Source organism: Malaya genurostris, chromosome 2 (assembly GCF_030247185.1).
Source record: "Malaya genurostris strain Urasoe2022 chromosome 2, Malgen_1.1, whole genome shotgun sequence".
Lineage (NCBI taxonomy): Eukaryota > Metazoa > Arthropoda > Insecta > Diptera > Culicidae > Malaya > Malaya genurostris.
In genome coordinates this window covers 154,176,362-154,182,601 of record NC_080571.1, presented here as the reverse complement: position 1 = coordinate 154,182,601, position 6,240 = coordinate 154,176,362, and the positions used below count along the sequence as shown (strand labels likewise).

The following is a 6,240-nucleotide window of genomic DNA, read 5'->3' as shown; positions in this document are numbered from 1 at the left end:
AGTGATTCCGGTTGGAGGAAAGCGGCTACTCGACTAGCCCCCGCCGAAGGATCTAGCCTACACCGACGGAGAGTTCCCCGACGAAGGAGGCCCTCCCGAAACCGACGCCTTCGATACCCGTCAACGCCCGACCGAGAGGATGCCTGGGTCGATCCAGTGATTCCGGTTGGAGGAAAGCTTCCGGTTCACTGGCGCCCCGACGATCCTAACAGTTTTACGTACTACTCGTCTAGTCTCCGACGATGGATCTAGACTACTCCGACGAAGAGCTTCCCGACGAAGAAGGTTCTCCCGGACCGACGTTTATTCGCTGATCCCTCTTTAGCCTGCTACGGTACGCGGCTGACCTGTTGTTGATCCGCACTCCATTTCCGCTACAATATTCCCGCAATTTGGGATGCCGCGGTCGACACTGCGTTCCAGTTCTCTACGCAGTGGCACATTCTCTGGATCAGGTTTTCCGGTGTGGTGTCCCTGCCGCATGCCTCCAGTAGCTCACTCCTTTGAGCCGCGAAACGGGAACATGCGAACAAGACGTGTTCAGCCGTCTCGATCTCGTCTGGGCAGCCAGGACATACAGGGGATGTCGCGTGGCCGAACCTGTGGAGGTACCATCTGAAGCACCCGTGCCCTGTGAGGAACTGCGTCAGGCCGAAGTTCACTTCTCCGTGAGGTCTATCTAACCAGCTCGAGACCCTAGGTATGAGCCGATGTGTCCACCTGCCCTTGGTTGAGCTGTCCCACTCTTGTTGCCATCTGCGTAGAGAAGCGGCTTTGGAGGCCCTACGGGCGTTCCTGTCTCCTCGCATGCTGTAGCGCTCCGCGTCTTCCTTCACTATCAGACTGATAGGCATCATGCTTGCAACCACGCAGGCCGCATCCCTCGATACAGTGCGGTATGCACTGATTACGCGAAGACACATCAGTCTATGCGTACACTCCAGCATCTGTGCGTTGCGTTCCACATTCAGTGCCGACGCCCATAGCGGGCTGCCGTACCTGAGGATCGAAACTGCCACTCCTGCCAGTAACCTTCGTTTACTGGAGCGCACAGGCGAGCTGTTGGCCATCAAACGAGAGAGCGCCGCGATCGCTGTTGATGCGCGCTTGCAGGCGTATTCAACGTGCTTGCTGAAACTGAGTTTGTCGTCAAGCATCACACCCAATTGCTTCAGTGATCTCTTGGAGGGGATCACGCAATCTCCGGCATGTACCAGCGCCTCCTGTTCCGATTTGCGGTTGTTTACCACCATCAAATCTGTTTTGTGGTTCGCGAGTTGCAGTTTCCTGCTACGCAGCCAGTCCTCCACCAAGCAAATTGAGTGTGATGCACTCAGTTCGACCTCTTCGATGGATTCGCCGTAGACTGTCAGCGTGACGTCGTCCGCGAACCCGACTATCTTGACACCCGGAGGGAGCCTCAACCTCAGTACTCCATCGTACATTATATTCCACAGGATCGGGCCCAAGATAGATCCCTGTGGTACTCCAGCCGTGATTGGAGTGCTACGTGTGCCTTCGTCGGTCTCATAGAGCAATACTCGGTTCTGGAAGTAGCTTTCCAGAATCTTGTACAGCCCTTCCGGTACTCCTAGTCGAAGTAGGGAATCAGCAATGTCTGCCCAGCAAGCACTATTGAACGCGTTCTTGACGTCTAGCGTTACTACCGCACAGTAGCGGATCCCTCGTCGTTTGCGCTGTATAGCTACCTCCGCCGTGGTTGCCACCGATGTTATGGCGTCCACCGTCGACCTGCCTCTGCGGAACCCGTACTGTTGACCGGACAGTCCTCCTGCCTCCTCTATGAAGGGGGCTAGCCTGTTGAGGATGATTTTCTCAAGGAGCTTACCCACAGTGACTATCAGACAGATTGGTCTATACGCCGAAGGATCCCCTGGGGGTTTCCCAGGTTTCGGTAACAGTACCAACCTTTGTCTTTTCCAAATGTCTGGGAACATACGCTCGTCCAGACATCTCTGTATGACCTCCCTGAACATGTCCGGTTTTGTCATTATAGCCGCCTTTAGAGCCACGTTCGGGATACCGTCTGGCCCCGGGGCTTTCTTTGTATCGAGTGATCTCGCCGCAGTGAGCAACTCCTCGTTCGTCACCTTTACGACTTCATTCGCTGGTAGCGGAGCTGGCTGCCAGGGGGACGTGTCGTGGTGGGGAAAGAGAACCGTTATGATTTCCTTCAACCTCACCGGACTACGTTCAGGGGGTGCTAGCGCCCCTCTCGTTTTGGCCATCACCATCCTGTAGGCATCGCCCCATGGGTTGGAGTTGGCTCCCTCGCATAGCTTGTCGAAACAGGCTCTTTTACTTGCGCAGATGGCCTTGTTTAGTGCTAACTTCGCCGCTTTGAACGCCGTGTTCCTCTCCATCCTCATCTCCGCTGATCGAGCTCTTTGCATCCTTCTTCTAGCCATGAGGCAGGATGCGCGAAGGCGTGCAATTTGCTCGTTCCACCAGTAGACCGGTGGTCTATTGGTCCTCGGTTGAGCCTTTCTAGGCATGGTCGCGTCACACGCCCGTGACAAGATAGCGACCAACTCGTCCCCTCTCAGGTTCGCGTTGTGCTCCTCTAGTTCAAGGGCCTCTTCGTACGACGGATGCTACGAACTTCTTTGCCAAGCTCGGCTAGCTTTGCCTCGCTCCGCATGGCCTTGAGCACATCGGCGTACTTTTCTTTGTCGGCCTTAACCAACAGAGCCTCTCCTTTGTCCCTAGCCTTCCTCGCGGGAATGGGCCCAGCCTCTTTTGGGACCTTTTTCTTCTTGGCGACCTTCACCCATGGATTCTCGCCGGGTTCGCTTACATGGCTCGGATCCGGGGTTCGAGTGCCGAGGTTTGGGTTGAGCCCCTCGCCACGTTCCTTCGCCCCATCATTTCCGCCATGGTCTTTGCTCCTTTTGGCCTTGGGAGTCAGGCGTTTACTGCCTGGAGAATCCCTGGCGCGTTTCCGGCGCTGTTTATTCCGCTCAATCGTGAGCCGGAGCGCATAGTCCACCGCCTCCTGTTTTTTGTCGGTATCGAAGGTGAAGGGCTCTGTTTGAGAACACTTCTCCGACTTTCCGCCACCCTCTAGCCGCACTATCAACGCCTCTTGGTCCCTTTTAGCTACGTTCACGGCCATACGTAGCTTCAGCAAGTTCGCCTTCAGCTCCTTGCTGATGTTGGATTTCTCCTGCGCGAATTCAATAATCGCGTCGAGTTGTTCTATGACCGCTGTCATACTCGGCTTGATTATTTCCTTCCCTTGCTCCTGGGACTCAGGCTGGTTCGCTGGTTTGACATGGACATTGCTGTCACTCGTCTCCTCAGCTACTGCCTCGCTCTCCTCTCTCGCACCCGTTCTGGATGGAGACCTCCTCAAACCCCCTCTTGCGAAAGGGTTTACCTCCTTACTCGTCGCCGATGTTGTTGATGAAAAGCTCATTTTATATGGGTCCCCCTTATGGCTACCGTCAAACCCAGCCGAAAGTAGTCGCTATCATGATCCCATGGTTACCTATGCGGTTCAGTGAGGCCATGCGAGGGTTGGCTTTACGCTCAGAGCCGGATCAGCGCAAATCAGGAAAAGGGCTTCTGAACCTACTTCCACCCAGTCATCCCAACCAGGTGGCTGAAAGTGAGACGGCGTGCCATAAGGCCTACCACGGTTTTATGGGACGGAAGGCAGCTGCGGCATTAGCCTACTCGCCATTTCAAGCCGGTTCCACCCTGCTTTACTGAAGGAGTAGAATACCGCAGCTGTCAGCCCTAGTTTCTCTATATATTCCGATCTACCGTATCGTATACATGGATGGTGTGGTAGCCAGTATGCCATAGTTAGGACCTCACTGGCGTTAGTCCTAACGTGCCGAGTCGGCACTCCCGTTGGGCTTGTGCACTTTGAGCGGCACACGATCGCTTTGGTAGGACTTGCTTGCGGATACATGCAGCTTTTTGTAGAGGATTAGCAGAGCCCACTGCCAAACCCCACCGCATCCTAGGCAAGCCCTACAACTCGCAGTTGCCGGGGGAGGGGTCGTCAAGCCCTTAGACATAGTCCCTGCTGCCCCGGCAGGAAAACGTCACTACGCATACGTGTGCATGGGCACACGTATAGTTGAATCGATAAATATAGGCACTCAAAAATGTGTACATCGTAACGTTATACGATGTGCAATATGCGTTCAACTTGTCGGTGTTCATGTGTGTGTAGTTCACATTCTGACGCGCATTTAGTTGCGGTCTTCATCGATCCACGAGCCGAGTGATCCCCTGCCTAGGGTTTTACGAAGCAACATAACAATAGCACAAAACACTGTTTGGGGGGTTTGGTTTGCGTTGCGCGCACGAGCTCACGGTTGCAACAATTGGATGTGATACTACCTACCACACCACAGTGAGTGAGTGAGTGAGTGAGTGAGTAACACACCAGGCACACCGGCATTTTGCAAGCACGCATTTCGCGCCCAATCCAAGGTAGAAAGAAAAACTAAAACACACATTAGTGTAGCGTGATTTTGGTTCTCTGCTTCTCTAGTTAAAGGAAGAGAGAATTATGCGCACGTTCGCATCGGGTCGGGTTTGTATGATGGTTTTGTGTGTGGTTTTTGTTCACAACAAATCAATACAGTAATGATCCTTCCGCAGGTTCACCTACGGAAACCTTGTTACGACTTTTACTTCCTCTAAATCATCAAGTTCGGTCAACTTCAGCGATTCAAATGTAATCCCGAGGGACTAGCAAATGTTCACCTTCAAAGACCTCACTAAATAATCCATCGGTAGTAGCGACGGGCGGTGTGTACAAAGGGCAGGGACGTAATCAACGCTAGCTGATGACCAGCACTTACTGGGAATTCCAGGTTCATATGGACCATTTCAATCCATAATCCCGACTAAATGAGCATTTCAGTGATTTCCCGTTCCTTTCGGAATAGGGTACATGCTGCTGCTCACATTGTAGCGCGCGTGCAGCCCAGAACATCTAAGGGCATGACGGACCTGTTATCGCTCAATCTCACTTTTCTGAACACAAATTGTCCTATTAAGCAGAAGTCAACCTCGATGAGTTGACGTATTATCAGGTCACACTACACCGCCGGCCGGACGGAACCGGCGCGAACGAAGAAACTGCACCAATGGTTGCCCACCGTACAGCACCCCGCCGCACCGACCACCAACCGGACGGGATCATCGTCTGACTACTGATAGCGTTCTATTTAATTTGATTGAGTCACGTTCGTTATCGGAATTAACCAGACAAATCATTCCACGAACTAAGAACGGCCATGTACCACTACCCTTAATTTTGAGAAAGTGCTATTAATCTGTCTTACCTCAATAAGTTCGGACCTGGTAAGTTTTCCCGAGTTAAGTCAAATTAAGCCGCAGGCTCCACTCCTGGTGGTGCCCTTCCGTCAATTCCTTTAAGTTTCAACTTTGCAACCATACTTCCCCCGGAACCTCGCTTTGGTGTCCCGGAAGCTGCTGAGAGCACCATGATGTAGCGTCTCCCAATTGCTAGCTGGCATAGTTTACGGTTAGAACTAGGGCGGTATCTAATCGCCTTCGATCCTCTAATTTTCGTTCTTGATTAATGAAAGCATCCATGGTAAATGCTTTCGCTTTAGTTAGTCTTACGACGGACTACGAATTTCACCTCTCGCGCCGTAATACTAATACCCCCAACTACTTCTGTTAATCATTACCTCCTGATCTGGATTACAAACCAATGAATATTAAGACCGAGGTCATATTCCATTATTCCATGCACGATTATTCTCGGCCATAGGGATAGCCTGCTTAGAGCACTCTAATTTGTTCAAGGTAATAGCAGCTGGGCTTGTGGGAAACGCCAGCACCCGATAAAAGGCAACAGACGCCACAACGACACACACGAACCCGAAGGCCCGCGCGGCCGCACACCCAGTCTTATAGTCGCAACAATCCAGTGACCTACTACCAATCATTAGGAGTAGCACCCGTGTTGGACAAGAATAAACTTCGAACGTTTTAACCGCAACAATTTTAATATACGCTAGTGGAGCTGGAATTACCGCGGCTGCTGGCACCAGACTTGCCCTCCACTTGATCCTTGTTGAAGGATTTATGCTCAACTCATTCCAATTATAAGACGTCATAAAAAAGTCTTATATTGTTATTTCTCGTCACTACCTCCCCGTGCCGGGATTGGGTAATTTACGCGCCTACTGCCTTCCTTGGATGTGGTAGCCATTTCTCAGGCTT

General features: G+C 52.2%; 1 pseudogene; it reads right to left on the bottom strand.

Annotated features, from left to right (window-relative positions):
- Positions 1-4,127: 4,127 nt before the first annotated feature.
- On the bottom strand, positions 4,128-4,278 carry LOC131433332 (5.8S ribosomal RNA; annotated as a pseudogene).
- Positions 4,279-6,240: the final 1,962 nt, after the last annotated feature.